Source organism: Leuresthes tenuis, unplaced genomic scaffold (assembly GCF_036924035.1).
Source record: "Leuresthes tenuis unplaced genomic scaffold, fLeuTen1.0.hap1 SCAF_92, whole genome shotgun sequence".
NCBI lineage: Eukaryota > Metazoa > Chordata > Actinopteri > Atheriniformes > Atherinopsidae > Leuresthes > Leuresthes tenuis.
The window spans coordinates 172-25511 of NW_027325446.1; the positions used below are offsets into that span (position 1 = coordinate 172).

The 25340-nt window shown below is 41.3% G+C and overlaps 2 non-coding genes across 2 annotated transcripts; one reads left to right on the forward strand and one right to left on the reverse strand.

Moving 5' to 3' along the window:
* The first annotated feature begins 2469 nt into the window (after nt 1-2469).
* On the forward strand, nt 2470-2583 carry LOC140286429 (U5 spliceosomal RNA). Its single transcript, XR_011911242.1, has one exon. It is a non-coding gene; the product is annotated as a U5 spliceosomal RNA (small nuclear RNA).
* A 16644-nt stretch (nt 2584-19227) lies between these two features.
* Nucleotides 19228-19341, reverse strand: LOC140286430 (U5 spliceosomal RNA). The gene has a single exon (XR_011911243.1). It is a non-coding gene; the product is annotated as a U5 spliceosomal RNA (small nuclear RNA).
* Between the last annotated feature and the right edge of the window lie 5999 nt (nt 19342-25340).

Here is a 25340-nt window from a genome sequence, read left to right on the forward strand (position 1 = left end):
CACTTGCATCCGAAGACCTCCGCCCCCACTTTTGTTGATATTTAGTCGGTCATTCGCACCTTACCCGCTTTTGGCAAACTATGGGCTTCTTGCAGCCAAACACCTCTGATCTCGCTTTTGATGATGTAAGGTTGGGCATTCAGACCTTGCTTCACCTGCTTTTCACCAAATATAGTCGGACATTCACACCTTCTTGCAGCCGAACACTTCCGCTTTTAGTGTTCTATGAGGCATTCACATATTTTTTTTCACCGTATTTTATAGATTATGGTTGGAAATTCTCACCCACTCTCATCCGAAGACCTCTCCTCCCGCTTTTGTTGATATATAGTCGGGCATTCGAACCTTTTCTTACCCGCTTTTTACAAATTATAGTCGAACATTCACTCCTACTTGCAGCTGAATACTTCCGCTCCACCTTTTAGGTATGTATGGTTGGCATTTGCACCTCTTTTCATACTGATTGCTGAAGATTAAGTTGTTCTTTCTCAAACTACAAATTTTTTTTAATTGTTGAAACTTGATTTGAAGTGGATAAATAAGGAGGACAAACAGTTTTAAGTCAGGCTGATAGAGGGAATTAATTCTATAGCAAAATCTGTATTTCGTCATATGTCGAGAGATGCTTATTGCTGAAGAAGTTCTTTCTCATTCTACAAAGTACAACGTTGTTTATCGTTGAAACTTGATTAGACATGAATAAATATGAAGGACAAAGCAATCTTAACTTGGTTTGAGTTAATGAATTCGTTTTATAGGAGAATCCGAATTCGTGCATAACTCATAAAATAGAGCTTATTTTCGGATTCCTGAAGAATGAGTCTGGTTCTTTCTCATAATACAAAGTTTGTTGTTTATTGTTGAAACTTCATCAGAAGTGAAGAAATAAATGAATGCCTATCAACAAATGTGGGATCTAAACTCTAGTGCTTCCTCTAAAATAATTTCCTTTCTCAATTTAGAAATATGTGTGTGTAAGTCACAACACCCGTGACACCAAAACGGCTTTCTTTTCTCTACACTCTGCACTATGAGCACACACACCAAATCAGAAAGGCTTTTTTCTCTCTTTTCTACATTATGGACTCTGGGGACACAAAACCGCTCTCTCTCTTTTTTTTTTTTTATCGTGTGCCAGGGCGTTGTCTCACGTATTAGATTATGCTTAAGATACGAATGGGTTTATCAGTCACATCAGAATCCATACATACTGATCCTCCCGTAATAAAATGGTCGGATCTTATCAAACACACTTTGTTTCTTGTGACAATCAAGTCAGCGAAACAGCGTATACACGTCAAGACACTGAATCAAGTTTGCCACAAGAACTCATAAGTTTGGCAGTATTGCTCTGCCGTCAGCAATCATACACCCATTTTATTTTCGTGAGACATGTGCAAGCACCTGTTCATCTACTGTTCTATCACTATGAATTAGTGATCTATTATCAATAAGGATACTTCTACAACTACTATCAAAGTATGTCCGGACTTCTTATGTTGTCAGTTGCTATATATGAATAAGTGTGTAGCTACTGACAAGCATTAAAGAATGTCACACAGCCCAAACATATAACATTTCAGGACACACCACACAGTTAACAACCACAGTGAAGCGTGTCAAAGCCCAAACATGTAACATTCAACAGGACACTTACACAACACATTCAAATCAAACAGTCAGACAACATACAAGAACATATACCCCAGCCGGCATTGCTCCCTGCCTATTTTCGTACAGCACACTATGTGTGTGCACACCTTTATTCACAAACTCTTCAACTTATACTCTTTTACCGAAGCTGCTACAGCTCGATTGGCCGAATACCCTTTGATCCTATTTCGGTGAATTTGACATCTGCCTTACATATAACAGATTAGCGGTTTAGCAGTTTTAATTTAGTTTGAGTGAAGGAATTCATTTTATAGCAAAATCCGAAATCGTGAAGAACTCATGAAAGTAAGCTTATTCTCGGATTCCTGAAACTTTAGATTTGCTCTTTCTTTTACCGCAAAGTACAACGTTGTTTTTTTTGTTTAAATCTTTCTAGACATGGTAAATATTAAGGACAAAGCAGTTTTCACATAGTTTGAGTGAAGGAATTCATTTTATAGATAAAATCCCAAGAGTCTGCTGAGAAAAGAGAGTGAATGTGAAGTAGACTTTAACACGGCTATGGGAGCGAGCCGAGTGTGGGCTAACCAGGAGAATTGCTTGAAAGAAACGCGACCCCGAATGAGCGGTCAGAACAAAGCCTCAATACGGGATTCTCGTGGTGTTTTTGTTGCTGCCTTGTCTTTTGCACAGAGTAAAAGACAAGGCAGCCATCGAATAGGGCCCGATTGTTCCTACTTGGTCAGCCGAGGAGCAAGGCGGGGGGAGCAAGCGTCTCAACCAAGCAAAGCTCACCATGGGGAAGGTGGCTATGCCAACAAGCCTGATGCCCTGCTCCCGCAGTGACGGATAATCGTACTCTGGTTTCTCTTCATAACGTACAAGTCTTTCGCCTTTTACTAAAGATTTCTGTGGAGAGCAGCACTAATGAGTTGTTTCTATTTTTGGCAGGCTTTACCTTTGCGGGTGAAGCCCTTTCTGTCTGTGCAAAAGAAATCTTCTTACTGTGCAGAGTGACTTCTCTGAGTAGAGTCGCCTTACTTGTTGCGACTGTGCCGATGTTCGAAGCTGGAGTGCAAAGTTGTTGCTTGAATGGTGCTTGCTGGAGCGTGCGGGAGTGCAAAGTTATACCATTTAAAATGGCTGAAGAGTGCTCAGTGCAGCGGGTGGGCGACACTCTGGCCACCTTGAAAACCGAGGTTACATCCACTACCAGGGGCAGCCCAAGTTCTGCCGCAAGTGTGGTGAGCATGGGCACCTGGTTGAGGCTTGTACCAAGGTGTTATGTGGGAAGAGCAGAGAAATTGGGCAAACTTTTGGAGAGTGTCCAAATGGCAGGAAATGTAATCTCTGTGGAGAATTAAATCACCTCTTCAGAGATTGCCCTAAATCTTTTGCCAACAAATTAAAGACGGTAAAGCCACAGTCAAGCCAACAAAGAGAAGGACCAAAGGTGGCAGTTGGTGAACAAAGTGAAGAGGTTGACCCAATAAATTCAAACTTCCCGCCAAAAGCTTGGATTGGAAGTGAGGAGCAAAAAGGGGAGGGGCCTGTAGAGGCCTCACCACTCAGTGTTGAAGTCTGTGAGAATTCACAGGCAGAGGGTGGAGCTACGCTAAATGAGGAGGAAGAGCAGACAGGTGAGTCTAGTGAAGATACTCACCTCCCCGAAGGTCAACAGAAGGTCAATTTGTTGATAGGCATTAATTTATTTCTTCACTTCTGATGAAGTTTCAACAATAAACAACAAACTTTGTATTATGAGAAAGAACCAGAATCATTCTTCAGGAATCCGAAAATATGCTCTATTTTATGAGTTATGCACGAATTCGGATTCTCCTATAAAACGAATTCCTTAACTCAAACCAAGTTAAGACTGCTTTGTCCTTCATATTTATTCATGTCTAATCAAGTTTCAACGATAAACAACGTTGTACTTTGTAGAATGAGAAAGAACTTCTTCAGCAATAAGCATCTCTCGACATATGACGAAGTACAGATTTGGCTATAAAATTAATTCCTTCTATCAGCCTGACTTAAAACTGTTTGTCCTCCTTATCTATCCACTTCAAATCAAGTTTCAACAATTAAAAAAATGTTGTAGTTTGAGAAAGTACAACTTAATCTTCAGCAATCAGTATAAAAAGAGGTGCAAATGCCAACCATACATACCTAAAAGGTGGAGCGGAAGTATTCAGCTGCAAGTAGGTGTGAATGTTCAACTATAATTTGTAAAAAGCGGGTAAGAAAAGGTTCGAATGCCCGACTATATATTAACAAAAGCGGGAGGAGAGGTCTTCGGATGAGAGTGGGTGAGAATTTCCAACCATAATCTATAAAATACGGTGAAAAAAAATATGTGAATGCCTCATAGAACACTAAAAGCGGAAGTGTTCGGCTGCAAGAAGGTGTGAATGTCCGACTATATTTGGTGAAAAGCAGGTGAAGCAAGGTCTGAATGCCCAACCTTACATCATCAAAAGTGAGATCAGAGGTGATTGGTTGCAAGAAGGCCATAGTTTTCCAAAAGCGGGTAAGGTGCGAATGTCCGACTAAATATCAACAAAATTTGGGGCGGAGGTCTTCGGATGCAAGTGGGTGTGAATATTCCACCATACAAGTATGGTGGAGAGGAAGCTGTGAATAGCCGACCATAGTTTGGAAAAAGCGGGTAAGAAAAGGTTTGAATGCCCGAACATACACCATCAAAAGAGGGAGCGGAGGTGTTCCGCTGTACGAAGGTGTGAATGTCCGACCATAGTTGGTAAAAAGCGGGTAAGAAAAGGTTAAAATACCAAACTGTACACAATCAATAGCGGGAGCGGATGTGTTCGGCTACAAGAAGATGTGAAAGTCCGACCATGGTTTGTAAAAAGCGGGTAAGAAAAGGTGCGAATGTCCGACAATGTATGATCAAAAGAGAGTGCGGAGGTTTTCGGATACAAGAAGGTTTGAATGTCCCACCATAGTTTGTAAAAAGCGGGTAGGAAAAGGTTCGAATGCCCGACTATACACCATCAAAAGCGGGAGCAGAGGTGTTCCGCTGTAAGACGGTGTGAATGTCCGACCATAGTTGGTAAAAAGCGGGTAAGAAAAGGTTAAAATACCTGACTGTACACAATCAATAGCGGGAGCGGAGTTGTTCGGCTACAAGAAGGTGTGAAAGTCCGACCATGGTTTGTAAAAACCGGGAAGAAAAGGCTCGAAAGCCCGACTATACACCATCAAAAAGAAGGTTTGAATGTCCATCAATAATTGCTTTAAAACAAGAAAGTAAATTTTCGAATATCAAACCGCACATGATCATAAGCGGGAGAGGAGGTGTTCGGCTGCAAGAAGGTGTGAATGTCCACCCATAATTCATGAAAAATGGGTAAAAAAAAGGTGCGAATGCCTAACAATACATTATCAAAAGCAGGTGTGAATGTCAGATCATAATTTGTAAAAAGCTGATGAGAAAGGGTGAGAATGCCCGACTATACACCATAAAATGCGGGAGCGGAGGTGTTCGGCTCTGAGTAGGTGTGAATGTCCGACCATAATTGCTGAAGAATGTGTTAGAAAAGGTAAGAATGCTGGACCATACATCATCAAAAGCGGGAGAGGCGGTGTTCGGCTGCAAAAAGGTATGACTGTTCGACTAAAGTTTGTAAAAAGTGGGTAAGACAAGGTGCGAATGCCTGACAATGTATGATCAAAAGCGGGAGCGGAGGTGTTCAGCTGCAAGAAGGTCTACATGTCCATCAATAATTGCTAGAAAACATGAAAGAAACTTTTCGAAAATCAAACCGCACATGATCATAAGTGGGATAGGAGGTGTTCAGCTGCAAGGTGTGAATGTCCACCCATAATTCCTGAAAAATGGGCAAAAAAAAGGTGTGAATGCCCAACCATACATCATCAAAAGCAGGAGTGGAAGTGTTCGGCTACAAGAAGGTGTGAACGTCCAACCAAAATATGTAAAAAGAAGTTAAGAAAAGGTTCGAATATCCAACCAAACATAATCAAAAGCGGGAGCAGAGCTGTTCGACTGCAAGTAGGTGTGAATGTCAGATCATAATTTGCAAAAAGCTGATGAGAAAGGGTGAGAATGCCCGACTATACACCATCAAATGCGGGAGCGGAGTTGTTCGGCTGTGACTAGGTGTGAATCTCCGACCATAATTGCTGAAAAATGTGTTAGAAAAGGTAAGAATGCCGGTCCATACATCATCAAAATCGAGAGAGGTTGTGTTCGGCTGCAAGTAGGTGTGAATGTCCAGCCAAAATTACTCACAAACGGGTAAGAAAAGGTAGTATTGCCAGACCATATATGATCAAAACAGGGAGCGGAGGTGGTTCAGCTGCAAGAAGGTTTGAATGTCCGACTAAAGTTCAAATATATTAACAAAAGCGGGAGGAGAGGTCTTCGGATGAGAGTGGTTGAAAATTTCCAACCATAATGTATAAAATGCGGTGAAAAAAAGGTGTGATAGAACACTAAAAGGTGGAGCGGAAGTGTTCGGCTGCAAGAAGGTGTGAATGTCCGACTATATTTGGTGAAAAGCAGGTGAAGCAAGGTCTGAATACCCAACCTTACATCATCAAAAGCAGGATCAGAGTTGTTTGGCTGCAAGAAGGCCATAGTTTGCCAAAAGCGGGTAAGGTGCGAATGTCCGACTAAATATCAACAAAATTTGGGGCGGAGGTTTTCGGATGCAAGTGGGTGTGAATATCCCACCATACAAGTATGGTGGAGAGGAAGCTGTGAATAGCCGACCATAGTTTGGAAAAAGCGGGTAAGAAAAGGTTTGAATGCCCGAACATACACCATCAAAAGAGTGAGCGGAGGTGTTCCGCTGTACGAAGGTGTGAATGTCCGACCATACTTGGTAAAAAGCGGGTAAGGAAAGGTTAAAATACCCGACTGTACACAATCAATAGGGGGAGCGGATGTGTTCGGCTACAAGAAGGTGTGACAGTCCGACCATGGTTTGTAAAAAGCGGGTAAGAAAAGGTGCGAATGTCCGACAATGTATGATCAAAAGAGAGAGCGGAGGTTTTCGGATACACGAAGGTTTGAATGTCCTACCATAGTTTGTAAATAGCGGGTAAGAAAAGGTTCGAATGCCCGACCATACACCATAAAAAGCGGGAGCGGAGGTGTTCCGCTGTAAGACGGTGTGAATGTCCGACCATAGTTGGTAAAAAGCGGGTAAGAAAAGGTTAAAATACCCGACTGTACACAATCAATAGCGGGAGCGGAGTTGTTCGGCTACAAGAAGGTGTGAACGTCCGAACATGGTTTGTAAAAAGCAGTTAAGAAAAGGTTCGAATATCCAACCAAACATAATCAAAAGCGGGAGCAGAGCTGTTCGACTGCAAGTAGGTGTGAATGTCCAGCCATAATTACTCACAAACGGGGGAAGAAAAGGTAGTATTGCCAGACCATACATGATCAAAACAGGGAGCGGAGGTTCAGCTGCAAGGTGTGAATGTCTGACTATAGTTTGTAAAAAGCGGGTAAGACAAGGTGCGAATGCCCAACAATGTATGATCAAAAGAGAGAGCGGAGGTGTTCGGCTGCAAGGTCTGAATGTCCAACCATAATTTGTAAAAACCGGGTAAGAAAAGGCTCGAAAGCCCGACTATACATCATCAAAAGCGGGAGCGGAGGTGTTCAGCTGCAAGAAGGTGTGAATGTTCGACCATAATTGCTGAAAAATGTGTTAGAAAAGGTAAGAATACTGGACCATACATCATCAAAAGCGGGAGAGGTGGTGTTCGGCTGCAAGAAGGTGTGAAAGTCCGACAATGGTTTGTAAAAAGCGGGTAAAAAAAGGTTCGAATGCCCGAATATACATCATCAAAAGCGGAAGCGGAGGTGTTCGGATGCAAGAAGGTGTGAACGTCCGACCAAAGTTTGTAAAAAGCAGTGAAAAGCGAGAAAAAGCATTTCGTGAGTTCTGCATGATTTGGGATTTTGCTTATAAAATGCATTACTTCACTCAAACTATGTTAAAACTAATTTGTCCTTTATATTTACCATGTCTAGAAATATTTAAACAAAAAAACAACGTTGTACTTTGCAGTAAAAGAAAGAGCAAATCTAAAGTTTCAGGAATCCGAGTATAAGCCTGCTTTCATGAGTTCTGCACGATTTCGGATTTTGCTATAAAATGAATTGCTTTGCTCAAACCAAGTTAAAACTGCTTTGTCCTTCCATATTCATCAATGTCTAGATCGACTTCAACAAAGAAAAACATTGGACTTTGCAGTAGAAGAAGTTGAAATCCATCTACACATTGATAAATATGAAGGACAAAGCAGTTCCCACTTGCCCATAAGAAAATAAGCTTATTCTCGGATTCCTGATCCTTCAGTGTTGCTCTTTCTTCTACTGCAAAATACAATGTTGTTCTTTGTTGAAGTCGATCTAGACATTGATAAATATGAAGGAAAAAGCAGTTTTAACTTGGTTTGAGTGAATGAATTCATTTTATACATAATTTTATACATTTTTGTTTAAATCTATCGAGACATTGATAAATATGAAGGTAAAAACCGTTTTAACATAGTTTGAGTGAAGGAATTGATTTTATAGATAAAATCCCAAATCATGCAGAACTCCTCAAAAGGGGCGTATGGCTTAATCACAAGTGTGGTTCTTTCTCATTCAGGGTAGTATGAGGAAGTTTATGCTTGAAATATATGTAGAAATGGGTACATATGATGGACAAAGCAGTGTTAACTTAGTTTGAGTGAAGGAATTCATTTTATACATAAAATCCCAAATCATGCAGAACGTATGAAAAGAAGCTTATTCTCGGATTCCTGATCCTTCAGTTTTGCTCTTTCTTCTACTGCAAAATACAATGTTGTTCTTTGTTGAAGTCGATCTAGACATTGATAAATATGAAGGAAAAAGCAGTTTTAACTTGGTTTGAGTGAATGAATTCATTTTATACATAAAATCCGAAATCGTGCAGAACTCATGAAAATAAGCTTATTCTCGGATTCCTAAAACTTTTGATTTGCTCTTTCTTTTATTGCAAAGTACAACGTTGTTTTTTTGTTTAAATCTATCGAGACATTGATAAATATGAAGGTAAAAGCCGTTTTAACATAGTTTGAGTGAAGGAATTAATTTTATAGATAAAATCCCAAATCATGCAGAACTCCTCAAAAGGGAGGTATGGCTTAATCACAAGTGTGGCTCTTTCTCATTCAGGGTAATATGAGGAAGTTTATGCTTGAAATATATGTAGAAATGGGTACATATGAAGGACAAAGCAGTGTTAACTTAGTTTGCGTGAAGAAATTCATTTTATACATAAAATCCGAAATCGTGCAGAACTCATGAAAATAAGCTTATTCTCGGATTCCTAAAACTTTTGATTTGCACTTTCTTTTACTGCAAAGTACAACGTTGTTTTTTGTTGAAATCTATCTAGACATTGATAAATACAAGCCGAAACTCTGCATCCGCTTTTGATAATTTATGGTTGGGCATTCTTACCTTTTCTTACCCGCTTTTTACAAATTATGATCTTACATTCACACCTACTTGCAGTCAAACACCTTCTCATCCACTTATGATCATGTGCGGTTGGGCTTTCGCACCTTTTCTTACCCATTTTTCAGTAATTATGGGTGGACATTCAGACCTTCTTGCAGCCGAAAACCTCCGCTCCTCTTTTGATCATACATTGTCGGGCATTCACACCTTGTCTTACCCGCTTTTTACAAACTTTAGTCGGACATTCAAACCTTCTTGCAGCTGAACCACCTCCGCTCCCTGTTTTGATCATATATGGTCTGGCAATACTACCTTTTCTTACCCGTTTGTGAGTAATTATGGCTGGACATTCACACCTACTTGCAGCCGAACACAACCTCTCTCGCTTTTGATGATGTATGGACCGGCATTTTTACCTTTTCTAACACATTTTTCAGCAATTATGGTCGGAGATTCACACCTACTCACAGCCGAACAACTCCGCTCCCGCATTTGATGATGTATAGTCGGGCATTCTCACCCTTTCTCATCAGCTTTTTGCAAATTATGATCTGACATTCACACCTACTTGCAGTCGAAAAGCTTTTGATTATGTTTGGTTGGATATTCGAACCTTTTCTTAACTGCTTTTTACATATTTTGGTTGGACGTTCACACCTTCTTGTAGCCGAACACTTCCACTCCTGCTTTTGATGATGTATGGTTGGGCATTCACACCTTTTTTTTGCCCATTTTTCAGGAATTATGGGTGGACATTCACACCTTGCAGCTGAACACCTCCTATCCCACTTATGATCATGTGCGGTTTGATTTTCGAAAAGTTTCTTTCATGTTTTCTAGCAATTATTGATGGACATGTAGACCTTCTTGCAGCTGAACACCTCCTCTCCCATTTTTGATCATACATTGTCAGGCATTCGCACCTTGTCTTACCCACTTTTTACAAACTTTAGTCGAACAGTCACACCTACTTGCAGCCGAACACAACCTCTCTCGCTTTTGATGATGTATGGACCGGCATTCTTACCTTTTCTAACACATTTTTCAGCAATTATGGTCGGAGATTCACACCTACTCACAGCCGAACAACTCCGCTCCCGCATTTGATGGTGTATAGTCGGGCATTCTCACCCTTTCTCATCAGCTTTTTGCAAATTATGATCTGACATTCACACCTACTTGCCGTCGAACAGCTCTGCTCCCGCTTTTGATTATGTTTGGTTGGATATTCGAACCTTTTCTTAACTGCTTTTTACAAACTTTGGTTGGACGTTCACACCTTCTTGTAGCCGAACACATGCACTCCTGCTTTTGATGATGTATGGTTGGGCATTCGCACCTTTTTTTTTACCCATTTTTCAGGTATTATGGGTGGACATTCACACCTTCTTGCAGCTGAACACCTCCTCTCCCACTTATGATCATGTGTGGTTTGATTTTCGAAAATTTTCTTTCATGTTTTCTAGCAATTATTGATGGACATTTAGACCTTCTTGCAGCTGAACACCACCTCTCCCGCTTTTGATGATGTATGGACCGGCATTTTTACCTTTTTTTAACACATTTTTCAGCAATTATGGTTGGAGATTCACACCTACTCACAGCCGAATAACTCCGCTACCGCATTTGATGGTGTATAGTCGGGCATTCTCACCCTTTCTCATTGGCTTTTTGCAAATTATGATCTGACATTCACACCTACTTGCAGTCGAACAGCTCTGCTCCTGCTTTTGATTATGTTTGGTTAGATATTCGAACCTTTTCTTAACTGCTTTTTACAAACTTTGGTCGGACGTTCACAATATCTTGCAGCCGAACACCTCCGCTTCCGCTTTTGATGGTGTATATTCGGGCATACGAACCTTTTCTTACCCGCTTTTTACAAACCAAGGTCGGACTTTCACACCGTCTTACAGCGGAACACCTCCGCTCCCTCTTTTGATAATTTATGGTTAGGCATTCGCACCGTTTCTTACCCATTTTTCAGTAATTATGGGTAGACATTCACACCTTCTTGCAGCTGAACACCTCCTGTCCCGCTTATGATCATGTGCAGTTTGATATTCGAAAATTTTCTTTCATGTTTTCTAGCAATTATTAATGGACATTCAGACCGTCTTGCAGCTGAACACCTCCGCTCCCACTTTTGATGGTGTATAGTCGAGCTTTCGAGCCTTTTCTTCCCCGGTTTTTACAAATTATGGTTGGACATTCAGACCTTCTTGTAGCCGAACACATCCGCTCCTGCTTTTGATGATGTATGATTTGGCATTTACACCTTTTCTTACCCATTTTTCAGTAATTTTTGGTCGGACATTCAGACCTTCTTGCACCTGAACACCTCTGCTCCCGCTTTTGATGGTGTATAGTCGGGCTTTCGAGCCTTTTCTTCCCCGATTTTTACAAATTGTGGTTGGACATTCAGACCTTGCAGCCGAAAACCTCCGCTCCCTCTTTTGATCATACATTGTCGGGCATTCGCCCCTTGTCTTACACGGTTTTTACAAACTTTAGTCAGACATTCACACCTTGCAGCTGAACCACCTCCATTCCCTGTTTTGATCATGTGTGGTCTGGAAATACTACCTTTTCTTCCCCCGTTTGTGAGTAATTATGGCTGGACATTCACACCTACTTGCAGCCGAAAAACCACCTCTCCTGCTTTTGATGATGTATTGTCCAGCATTCTAGTCTTTTCTATCACATTTTTCAGCAATTATGATCTGACATTCACACCTACTTGCAGTCGAACAGCTCTGCTCCCGCTTTTGATTATGTTCGGTTGGATATTCAAACCTTTTCTTAACTGCTTTTTACAAACTTTGGTCGGACGTTCAAACCTTCTTGCAGCCGAACACCTCCGCTTCCGCTTTTGATGGTATATATTCGGGTATTCGAACCTTCTCTTACCCGCTTTTTACAAACCATGGTTGGACTTTCATACCTTCTTGTAGCTGAACAACTCCACTCCTGCTTTTGATGATTTATGGTTGGACATTCGCATCTTTTCCTACCCATTTTTCAGTAATTATGGGTGGATATTCACACCTTCTTGCAGCTGAACACCTCCTCTCCCGCTAATGATCATGTAAGGTTTGATATTCGAAAATTTTCTTTCATGTTTTAAAGCAATTATTAATGGACATTCACACCTACTTGCAGCCGAACACCACCTCTCCCGCTTTTGATGATGTATGGACCGGCATTCTTACCTTTTCTAACACATTTTTCAGCAATTATGGTTGGAGAATCACACCTACTCACAGCCGAACAACTCCGCTACCGCATTTGATGGTGTATAGTCGGGATTTTTCACCCTTTCTCATTAGCTTTTGCAAATTATTCTCTGACATTCACACCTACTTGCAGTCGAACAGCTCTGCTCCCGCTTTTGATTATGTTTGGTTAGATATTCGAACCTTTTCTTAACTGCTTTTTCACAAACTTTGGTCGGACGTTCACACCTTCTTGCAGCCGAACACCTACGCTTCCGGTTTTGATAGTGTATATTCGGGCATACGAACCTTTTCTTACCCGCTTTTTACAAACCATGGTCGGACTTTCACACCTTCTCTTAGCTGAACAACTCCGCTCCCTCTTTTGATGGTGTATGTTCGGGCATTCGAACCTTTTCTTACCCGCTTTTTAAAACCAGGGTCGGACTTTCACACCTTTTAGTAGCCGAACAACTCCGCTCCCGCTATTGATTGTGTACAGTCGGGTATTTTAACCTTTTCTTACCCGCTTTTTACCAACTATGGTCGGACATTCACACCTTCTTACAGCGGAACACCTCCGCTCCCTCTTTTGATGGTGTATGTTTGGGCATTCGAACCTTTTCTTACCCGCTTTTTACAAACTATGGTCGGACATTCAAACCTTCTTGTAGCCGAACACATCCACTCGTGCATTTGATGATGTATGGTTGGGAATTCGCACCTTTTCTTACCCATTTTTCAGTAATTATGGGTGGACATTCACACCTTCTTGCAGCTGAACACCTCCTCTCCCGCTTATTATCATGTGCGGTTTGATATTCGAAAATTCTCTTTCATGTTTTCTAGCAATTATTGATGGACATTCAGACCTTCTTGCAGCTGAACACCTCCGCTCCAGCTTTTGATGGTGTAAAGTCGGGCTTTCGAGCCTTTTCTTCCCCGGTTTTTACAAATTATGGTTGGACATTCAGACCTTCTTTCAGCCGAAAACCTCCGCTCCCTCTTTTGATCATACATTGTCGGGCATTCGCACCTTTTCTTACCCGCTTTTTACAAACTTTAGTCGGACATTAACACCTTCTTGCAGCTTAACCACCTCCGCTCCGCTCCCTGTTTTGATCATGTATGGTCTGGCAATACTACCTTTTCTTACCCATTTGTGAGTAATTATGGCTGGACATTCACACCTACTTGCAGCCGAACACCACCTCTCCCGCTTTTGATGATGTATGGACCGGTATCTTACCTTTTCTAACACATTTTTCAGCAATTATGGTTGGAGATTCACACCTACTCACAGCCGAACACCTCCGCTCCCGCATTTGATGGTGTATATTCGGGCATACGAACCTGTTCTTACCCGCTTTTTACAAACCATGGTCGGACTTTCACACCTTCTTGTAGCTGAACAACTCCGCTCCCACATTTGATTGTGTACAGTCGGGCATACAAACCTGTTCTTACCCGCTTTTTACAAACTATGGTCGGACATTCAAACCTTCTTGTAGCCGAACACATCCACTCCTGCTTTTGATGATGTATGGTTGGGCATTCGCACCTTTTCTTACCCATTTTTCAGTAATTATGGGTGGATATTCACACCTTCTTGCAGCGGAACACCTCCTCTCCCGCTTATGATTATGTGCGGTTTGATATTCGAAAATTTTCTTTCATGTTTTATAGCAATTATTGATGGACATTCATACCTTCTTGAAGCCGAACACATCCACTCCTGCTTTTGATGATGTATGGTTGGGCATTCGAACCTACTTGTTGCCCGTTTTTCATTAATTATGGGTGGACATTCACACCTTGTCGCAGCCAAACACCTCCGCTCCCTGTTTTGATCATGTATGTTTTGACATTCGCACCTTTTCTCACCTGCTTTTTACTATTGTCTGCCAATCACAGCTTCCTCTCCACCATACTTGTATGGTAGGAAATTCTCACCCACTCTCATCCGAAGACCTCTCCACCCGCTTTTGTTAATATTTAGTCGGGCATTCGAACCTTTTCGTACCCACTTTTTACAAATTATGGTCGAACATTCACACCTACTTGCAGCTGAATACTTCCGCTCCACCTTTTAGTGATGTATGGTTGGCATTTGCACCTTTTGTTACCCTCTTTTTATACTGATTGCTGAAGATTAAGTTGTTCTTTCTCAAACTTCAATTTTTTTTAATTGTTGAAACTTGATTTGAAGTGGATAAATAAGGAGGACAAAAAGTTTTAAGTCACGCTGATAGAAGAAATTAATTTTATAGCAAAATCTGTATTTCATCACATGTCGAGAGATGCTTATTGCTGAAGAAGTTCTTTCTCATTCTACAAAGTACAACGTTGTTTATCGTTGAAACTTTATTAGACATGAATAAATATGAAGGACAAAGCAGTCTTAACTTGGTTTGAGTTAATTAATTCGTTTTATAGGAGAATCCGAATTCGTGCTTATTTTCGGATTCCTGAAGAATGAGTCTGGTTCTTTCTCATAATACAAAGTTTGTTGTTTATTGTTGAAACTTCATCAGAAGTGAAGAAATAAATGAATGCCTATCAACAAATGTGGGATCTAAACTCTACTGCTTCCTCTAAAATAATTTCTTTTCTCAATTCAGAAATGTGTGTGTGTAAGTCACAACACCCGTGACACCAAAACGGCTTTTTTTTCTCTCTTTTCTCTACACTCTGCACTATGAGCACACACACCAAATCAGAAAGGCTTTTTTCTCTCTTTTCTACATTATGGACTGTGGGGACACAAAACCGCTCTCTCTTTTTTTTTTTTGATTGTGTGCCAGGGCGTTGTCTCACGTATTAGATTATGCTTAAGATACGAATGGGTTTATCAGTCACATCAGAATCCATACATACTGATCCTCCCGTAATAAAATGGTCGGATCTTATCAAACACACTTTGTTTCTTGTGACAATCAAGTCAGCGAAACAGCGTATACACGTCAAGACACTGAATCAAGTTTGCCACAAGAACTCATAAGTTTGGCAGTATTGCTCTGCCGTCAGCAATCATACACCCATTTTATTTTCGTGAGACGTGCAGGCACCTGTTCATCTACTGTTCTATCACTATGAATTAGTTTATCTATTATCAATAAGGATACTTCTACAACTACTATCAAAGTATGTCCAGACTTCTTATGTTGTCAGTTGCTATATATGAATAAGTGGGTAGCTACTGACAAGCATTAAGCATGTCACACAGCCCAAACATATAACATTTCAGGACACTTACACAACACATTCAAATCAAACAGTCAGACAACATACAAGAACATATAGCCGGCAGCCGGCATTGCTCCCTGCCTATTTTCATACAGCTCACTATGTGTGTGCACACCTTTATTCACAAACTCTTCAACTTATACTCTTTCACCGAAGCTGCTACAGCTCGATTGGCCGAATACCCTTAGATCCTATTTCTGTGAATTTGACATCTGCCTTACATATAACAGATTAGCGGTTTAGCAGTTTTAATTTAGTTTGAGTGGAGGAATTCATTTTATAGCAAAATCCGAAATCGTGAAGAACTCATGAAAGTAAGCTTATTCTCGGATTCCTGAAACATTAGATTTGCTCTTTCTTTTACTGCAAAGTACAACGTTGTTTTTTTTGTTTAAATCTTTCTAGACATGGTAAATATGAACGACAAAGCAGTTTTCACATAGTTTGAGTGAAAGAATTAATTTTATAGATAAAATCCCAAGAGTCTGCAGAGAAAAGAGAGTGAATGCGAAGTAGACTTTAACACGGCTATGGGAGCGAGCCGAGTGTGGGCTAACCGGGAGAATTGCTTGAAAGAAACGCGACACCGAATGAGTGGTCAGAACAAAGCCTCAATACGGTGTTCCCGTGGTGTTTGTGGCTGCCTTGTCTTTTGCACAGAGTAAAAGACAAGGCAGCCATCGAATAGATTGTTTCTACTTGGTCAGCCGAGGAGCAGGGGGGGTGGGCAAGCGTCTCAACCAAGCAAAGCTCACCAAGTAGGAACAATCGGGCCCTTTTCGATGGCTGCAACACCTGAAAGAGATATTGATGCGAGACCCGATCAAATGCTTTTTCAAAGTCTAAATTTAAGATGACAAGCCGGGTGTTTCTGTCTCTAGCGTAATCAATGATGTCTCGAATCAGTACGAGGCTGTCGGTGAGTTGTCTCCCTGAGATGGCACAAGCTTGGTCTGTGTGAATTACCTCCTCTAAAACAGAGGACATCCGTGTCGCTAAAACCTTGCTAAAAAGTTTACAGTCTAAGTTTAAAAGTGTGATGGGCCTCCAATTCTTTAGGTCAGTCTTATCATTTTTTTTATAAAGTAGAGTCACTATTCCCACTCTAAAACTGTCAGGCAGTCGGTCGAGTTTTTCAAAATCTTTAAAAACATCTAAAATGTCTGATGATAAAAGGTCCCAATAGGTCAGATAGAATTCTGCAGGAAGCCCGTCTAAACCCGGAGTTCGACTTCTCTTAAAACCTGTTAGGCATTTTTTTAACTCTAAAGCAGTAAAATTCTGTGTCAAGTGTGCATTCTCTTTTACGGTTTTGTCAACGAATTTTAAGATTTCTGCCGATGTTTCCAAGTGCACTGGTTTCTCTTTGTACATGTTACTATAAAAGGTATGTACAGTTTCAATCATCTCTTGTGTGGATTTTGTTAAAAACCCATCTTCTCTTTTTAGATTTTGAATACACTCCTTTTTATTTATAACTTTCTTTCTTTTTCATCTTCCTCAATTTCCTGCTCCCTGCTTCTTACAAAAATTCCTTTACTCTTTATTTCTGCTAAAACTGACATTTCCTTTTTGACATCTTTGATTTCTTCTTTAAAGTCTATGCCACACTGATTTAGTTTAAAGTAGCGCTGTAAGCGTTTATGTAGTCCCATCATACATCTATTCTCTTTCCTTTTTTTATGTTTACCTTGCTGTTTAAAAAAAGTCTGGGTCATTTCCTTCACCATTTCCCACCATTGTGCATGTGTTTCGTAGAGGTCTTGAAGGGTCTGCCACTCTTTATAACATTCCCTGTACTGACTGACTATGATTTCATCCTCCAACAGGGAACAGTTGAGTTTCCACAGACCACTTCCTACCGTCACACCAGAAGGGGGTGAAAGGGTGCAGGAGAGCATAAGGTGGTCTGAAAAGAAAACAGGGGTTAATCTAACATCAGTGGGTGGGCAATCTCTAGTAAAGAAATAATCAATGCGAGAGGCTCTGGTGCCATCATGACTAAACCAGGTGAAGCCCTCCTCTCTGGGATGCATGGTTTTAAAACAGTCAGTAAGCTTAAAATCCCTGCATATGCCCTGAAGTAAAATCGAAGTCTTATCCACTTTAAAATCTACCCCTGCTCTTTTTCTATCTTTCCTGCTCAAGATACAGTTCAAATCCCCTCCTACAACTAAAGGTACTTGCCCTAGCATGTAAAGCTGTATATCTTCTAAAAGGTCATACCTTTCATTTTTTCCATTGAAACCATAAATATTTAAGAGGTTAAAGTCTTGCCCCATAAAATTCAAGTGTGCTAAAAGTGCCCGTCCGTCTCTCACCACTGTGCTACCTTTCACCAGAACATGCGGATTTTTAATTAGAATGGCCACACCATCATTTTTATTTTGATTTGAGCCACTCCATATCGATAAATGGGGCCACATTTCCTCCCATTGTCTATGGTTTTTTAAAAAAGGTAGTCCACATTCTTGTATTAAAAACACATCTGATTTTATGGAGTCTAAGAAGGATAAAATACTCTGGGCTCTTGTCTTTGATTTCACACTTCTCACATTTAGTGTTGAGAAGGTGAGAACCATTAAAAGCATAAAGGAAAGTAGGTATGTCATTTTCGTTTTTCTAAGTTATCAAAACAAATTACACACAGGTTATTTCTTGGGAAACTAGCTCTTCCTTCATTTCTTTAGGTGAAAAGTGAGTAGGGTGATCTATATTTCCTTTTCAGACTCTCGGTGTTGGCCTCTGACGCAATGTTGCATTTAACTTTGAGTCCCTGGGGGTTGATTGCAGAGCTGAAGTTAAAAAGGAGAGCTCATTTGGTGAGTCGGAGGGGAAGACTCTAGGTTCTTCCACTGAAGAACTGTCTGAAAGGGACCTAACCCTTCCCCTCTTCTCTGATACCACTGGGGAATCAGAGGCTCAGATGCCTTCCTCTTCGGCTGTTGACCTTCGGGGAGGTGAGTATCTTCACTAGACTCACCTGTCTGCTCTTCCTCCTCATTTAGCGTAGCTCCACCCTCTGCCTGTGAATTCTCACAGACTTCAACACTGAGTGGTGAGGCCTCTACAGGCCCCTCCCATTTTTGCTCCTCACTTCCAATCCAAGCTTTTGGCGGGAAGTTTGAATTTATTGGGTCAACCTCTTCACTTTGTTCACCAACTGCCACCTTTGGTCCTTCTCTTTGTTGGCTTGACTGTGGCTTTACCGTCTTTAATTTGTTGGCAAAAGATTTAGGGCAATCTCTGAAGAGGTGATTTAATTCTCCACAGAGATTACATTTCCTGCCATTTGGACACTCTCCAAAAGTTTGCCCAATTTCTCTGCTCTTCCCACATAACACCTTGGTACAAGCCTCAACCAGGTGCCCATGCTCACCACACTTGCGGCAGAACTTGGGCTGCCCCTGGTAGTGGATGTAACCTCGGTTTTCAAGGTGGCCAGAGTGTCGCCCACCCGCTGCACTGAGCACTCTTCAGCCATTTTAAATGGTATAACTTTGCACTCCCGCACGCTCCAGCAAGCACCATTCAAGCAACAACTTTGCACTCCAGCTTCGAACATCGGCACAGTCGCAACAAGTAAGGCGACTCTACTCAGAGAAGTCACTCTGCACAGTAAGAAGATTTCTTTTGCACAGACAGAAAGGGCTTCACCCGCAAAGGTAAAGCCTGCCAAAAATAGAAACAACTCATTAGTGCTGCTCTCCACAGAAATCTTTAGTAAAAGGCGAAAGACTTGTACGTTATGAAGAGAAACCAGAGTACGATTAGCCGTCACTGCGGGAGCAGGGCATCAGGCTAGTTGGCATAGCCACCTTCCCCATGGTGAGCTTTGCTTGGTTGAGACGCTTGCTCCCCTCCCCCCCTTGCTCCTCGGCTGACCAACTAGGAACAATCGGGCCCTATTCGATGGCTGCCTTGTCTTTTACTCTGTGCAAAAGACAAGGCAGCAACAAAAACACCACGAGAATCCCATATTGAGGCTTTGTTCTGATCGCTCATTCGGTGTCGCGTTTCTTTCAAGCAATTCTCCCGGTTAGCCCACACTCGGCTCGCTCCCATAGCCGTGTTAAAGTCTACTTCGCATTCACTCTCTTTTCTCAGCAGACTCTTGGGATTTTATCTATAAAATGAATTCCTTCACTCAAACTATGTGAAAACTGCTTTGTCCTTAATATTTACCATGTCTAGAAAGATTTAAACAAAAAAAAACAACGTTGTACTTTGCAGTAAAAGAAAGAGCAAATCTAATGTTTCAGGAATCCGAGAATAAGCTTACTTTCATGAGTTCTTCACGATTTCGGATTTTGCTATAAAATGAATTCCTTCACTCAAACTAAATTAAAACTGCTAAACCGCTAATCTGTTATATGTAAGGCAGATGTTCATTTTCACCGAAATAGGATCAAAGGGTATTCGGCCAATCGAGCTGTAGCAGCTTCGGTAAAAGAGTATAAGTTGAAGAGTTTGTGAATAAAGGTGTGCGCACACATAGTGTGCTGTACGAAAATAGGCAGGGAGCAATGCCGGCTGGGGTATATGTTCTTGTATGTTGTCTGACTGTTTGATTTGAATGTGTTGTGTAAGTGTCCTGTTGAATGTTACATGTTTGGGCTTTGACACGCTTCACTGTGGTTGTTAACTGTGTGGTATATCCTGATATGTTATATGTTTGGGCTGTGTGACATGCTTAATGCTTGTCAGTAGCTACCCACTTATTCATATATAGCAATTGAATACATAAGAAGTCCGGACATACTTTGATAGTAGTTGTAGAAGTATCCTTATTGATAATAGATCACTAATTCATAGTGATAGAACAGTAGATGAACAGGTGCTTGCACATGTCTCACGAAAATAAAATGGGTGTATGATTGCTGACGGCAGAGCAATACTGCCAAACTTATGAGTTCTTGTGGCAAACTTGATTCAGTGTCTTGACGTGTATACGCTGTTTCGCTGATTTGATTGTCACAAGAAACAAAGTGTGTTTGATAAGATCCGACCATTTTATTACGGGAGGATCAGTATGTATGGATTCTGATGTGACTGATAAACCCATTCGTATCTTAAGCATAATCTAATACGTGAGACAACGCCCTGGCACACGATTAAAAAAAAAAAGAGAGAGAGCGGTTTTGTGTCCCCACAGTCCATAATGTAGAAAAGAGAGAAAAAAGCCTTTCTGATTTGGTGTGTGTGCTCATAGTGCAGAGTGTAGAGAAAAGTAAGCCGTTTTGGTGTCACGGGTGTTGTGACTTACACACACACATTTCTAAATTGAGAAAGGAAATTATTTTAGAGGAAGCACTAGAGTATAGATCCCACATTTGTTGATAGGCATTCATTTATTTCTTCACTTCTGATGAAGTTTCAACAATAAACAACAAACTTTGTATTATGAGAAAGAACCAGACTCATTCTTCAGGAATCCGAAAATAAGCTCTATTTTATGAGTTATGCACGAATTCGGATTCTCCTAAAAAACGAATTCATTAACTCATACCAAGTTAAGACTGCTTTGTCCTTCATATTTATTCATGTCTAATCAAGTTTCAATGATAAACAACGTTGTACTTTGTAGAATGAGAAAGAACTTCTTCAGCAATAAGCATCTCTCGACATATGACGAAATACAGATTTTGCTATAAAATTAATTCCTTCTATCAGCCTGACTTAAAACTGTTTGTCCTCCTTATTTATCCACTTCAAATCAAGTTTCAACAATTAAAAAAAATTTGTAGTTTGAGAAAGAACAACTTAATCTTCAGCAATCACTATAAAAAGAGGTGCAAATGCCAACCATACATACCTAAAAGGTGGAGCGGAAGTATTCAGCTGAAAGTAGGTGTGAATGTTCGACCATAATTTGTAAAAAGCGGGTAAGAAAAGGTTCGAATGCCCGACTATATATTAACAAAAGCGGGAGGAGAGGTCTTCGGATGAGAGTGGGTGAGAATTTCCAACCATAATCTATAAAATACGGTGAAAAAAAATATGTGAATGCCTCATAGAACACTAAAAGCGGAAGTGTTCGGCTGCAAGAAGGTGTGAATGTCCGACTATATTTGGTGAAAAGCAGGTGAAGCAAGGTCTGAATGCCCAACCTTACATCATCAAAAGCGAGATCAGAGGTGTTTGGCTGCAAGAAGGCCATAGTTTGCCAAAAGCGGGTAAGGTGCGAATGACCGACTAAATATCAACAAAAGTGGGGGCGGAGGTCTTCGGATGCAAGTGGGTGTGAATATCCCACCATACAAGTATGGTGGAGAGGAAGCTGTGAATGGCCGACCATAGTAAAAGGCGGGTGAGAGAAGGTGCGAATGTCAAACCATACATAATCAAAACAGGGAGCGGAGGTGTTCTGCTGTAAGAAGGTGTGAATGTCCAACCATAGTTGGTAAAAAGCGGGTAAGAAAAGGTTAAAATACCCGACTGTACACAATCAATAGCGGGAGCGGAGTTGTTCGGCTACTAAAAGGTGTGAATGTCCGACCATGGTTTGTAAAAAGCGGGTAAGAAAAGGTGCGAATGCTCGACAATGTATGATCAAAAGAGGGAGTGGAGGTTTTCGGCTGCAAGAAGGTCTGAATGTCCAACCATAATTTGTAAAAACCGGGGAAGAAAAGGCTCGAAAGCCCGACTATACACCATCAAAAGTGGGAGCGGAGGTGTTCAGCTGCAAGACGGTCTGAATGTCCATCAATAATTGCTAGAAAACATGAAAGAAAATTTTCGAATATCAAACTGCACATGATCATAAGCAGGAGCGGAGGTGTTCAGCTGCAAGAAGGTGTGAATGTCTACCCATGATTACTGAAAAATGGGTAAGAAAAGGTGCGAATACCTAACCATACATCATCAAAAGAGGGAGCGGAGGTGTTCCGCTGTAAGACGGTGTGAATGTCCGACCATAGATGGTAAAAAGCGGGTAAGAAAAGGTTAAATTATCCGACTGTACACAATCAAAAGAGGGAGCGGAGTTGTTCAGCTAAGAGAAGGTGTGAAAGTCCGACCTTGGTTTGTAAAAAGCGGGTAAGAAAAGGTTCGTATGCCCGAATATACACCATCAAAAGCGGAAGCGGAGGTGTTCGGCTGCAAGATATTGTGAACGTCCGACCAAAGTTTGTAAAAAGCAGTTAAGAAAAGGTTCGAATATCTAACCAAACATAATCAAAAGCGGGAGCAGAGCTGTTCGACTGGAAGTAGGTGTGAATGTCAGATCATAATTTGCAAAAAGCTGATGAGAAAGGGTGAGAATGCCCGACTATACACCATCAAATGTGGTAGCGGAGTTGTTCGGCTGTGAGTAGGTGTGAATCTCCAACCATAATTGCTGAAAAATGTGTTAGAAAAGGTAGAAATGCCGGTCCATACATGATCAAAATCGGGAGAGGTGGTGTTCAGCTGCAAGAAGGTCTAAATGTCCATCAATAATTGCTAGAAAACATGAAAGAAAATTTTCGAAAATCAAACCACACATGATCATAAGTGGGAGAGGAGGTGTTCAGCTGCAAGAAGGTGTGAATGTCCACCCATAATACCTGAAAAATGGGTAAAAAAAAGGTGCGAATGCCCAACCATACATCATCAAAAGCAGGAGTGCATGTGTTCGGCTACAAGAAGGTGTGAACGTCCAACCAAAGTTTGTAAAAAGCAGTTAAGAAAAGGTTCAAATATCCAACCATACATAATCAAAAGCGGGAGCAGAGCTGTTCGACTGCAAGTAGGTGTGAATGTCAGATCATAATTTGCAAAAAGCTGATGAGAAAGGGTGAGAATTCCCGACTATACACCATCAAATGCGGGAGCGGAGTTGTTCGGCTGTGAGTAGGTGTGAATCTCCGACCATAATTGCTGAAAAATGTGTTAGAAAAGGTAAGAATGCCGGTCCATACATCATCAAAAGCGAGAGAGGTTGTGTTCGACTGCAAGTAGGTGTGAATGTCCAGCCATAATTACTCACAAACGGGTAAGAAAAGGTAGTATTGCCAGACCATATATGATCAAAACAGGGAGCGGAGGTGGTTCAGCTGCAAGAAGGTTTGAATGTCCAACTAAAGTTCAAATATATTAACAAAAGCGGGAGGAGAGGTCTTCGGATGAGAGTGGTTGAAAATTTTCAACCATAATGTATAAAATGCGGTGAAAAAAAGGTGTGATAGAACACTAAAAGGTGGAGCGGAAGTGTTCGGCTGCAAGAAGGTGTGAATGTCCGACTATATTTGGTGAAAAGCAGGTGAAGCAAGGTCTGAATGCCCAACCTTACATCATCAAAAGCGAGATCAGAGGTGTTTGGCTGCAAGAAGGCCATAGTTTGCCAAAAGCGGGTAAGGTGCGAATGTCCGACTAAATATCAACAAAATTTGGGGCGGAGGTCTTCGGATGCAAGTGGGTGTGAATGTCCGACTATATTTGGTGAAAAGCAGGTGAAGCAAGGTCTGAATGCCCAACCTTACATCATCAAAAGCGAGATCAGAGGTGTTTGGCTGCAAGAAGGCCATAGTTTGCCAAAAGCGGGTAAGGTGCGAATGACCGACTAAATATCAACAAAAGTGGGGGCGGAGGTCTTCGGATGCAAGTGGGTGTGAATATCCCACCATACAAGTATGGTGGAGAGGAAGCTGTGAATGGCCGACCATAGTAAAAGGCGGGTGAGAGAAGGTGCGAATGTCAAACCATACATAATCAAAACAGGGAGCGGAGGTGTTCTGCTGTAAGAAGGTGTGAATGTCCAACCATAGTTGGTAAAAAGCGGGTAAGAAAAGGTTAAAATACCTGACTGTACACAATCAATAGCGGGAGCGGAGTTGTTCGGCTACTAAAAGGTGTGAAAGTCCGACCATGGTTTGTAAAAAGCGGGTAAGAAAAGGTGCGAATGCCCGACAATGTATGATCAAAAGAGGGAGTGGAGGTTTTCGGCTGCAAGAAGGTCTGAATGTCCAACCATAATTTGTAAAAACCGGGGAAGAAAAGGCTCGAAAGCCCGACTATACACCATCAAAAGTGGGAGCGGAGGTGTTCAGCTGCAAGACGGTCTGAATGTCCATCAATAATTGCTAGAAAACATGAAAGAAAATTTTCGAATATCAAACTGCACATGATCATAAGCGGGAGAGGAGATGTTCAGCTGCAAGAAGGTGTGAATGTCTACCCATAATTACTGAAAAATGGGTAAGAAAAGGTGCGAATGCCTAACCATACATCATCAAAAGAGGGAGCGGAGGTGTTCCGCTGTAAGACGGTGTGAATGTCCGACCATAGATGGTAAAAAGCGGGTAAGAAAAGGTTAAATTACCCGACTGTACACAATCAAAAGAGGGAGCGGAGTTGTTCAGCTAAGAGAAGGTGTGAAAGTCCGACCTTGGTTTGTAAAAAGCGGGTAAGAAAAGGTTCGTATGCCCGAATATACACCATCAAAAGCGGAAGCGGAGGTGTTCGGCTGCAAGATATTGTGAACGTCCGACCAAAGTTTGTAAAAAGCAGTTAAGAAAAGGTTCGAATATCTAACCAAACATAATCAAAAGCGGGAGCAGAGCTGTTCGACTGGAAGTAGGTGTGAATGTCAGATCATAATTTGCAAAAAGCTGATGAGAAAGGGTGAGAATGCCCGACTATACACCATCAAATGCGGTAGCGGAGTTGTTCGGCTGTGAGTAGGTGTGAATCTCCAACCATAATTGCTGAAAAATGTGTTAGAAAAGGTAAAAATGCCGGTCCATACATAATCAAAATCGGGAGAGGTGGTGTTCAGCTGCAAGAAG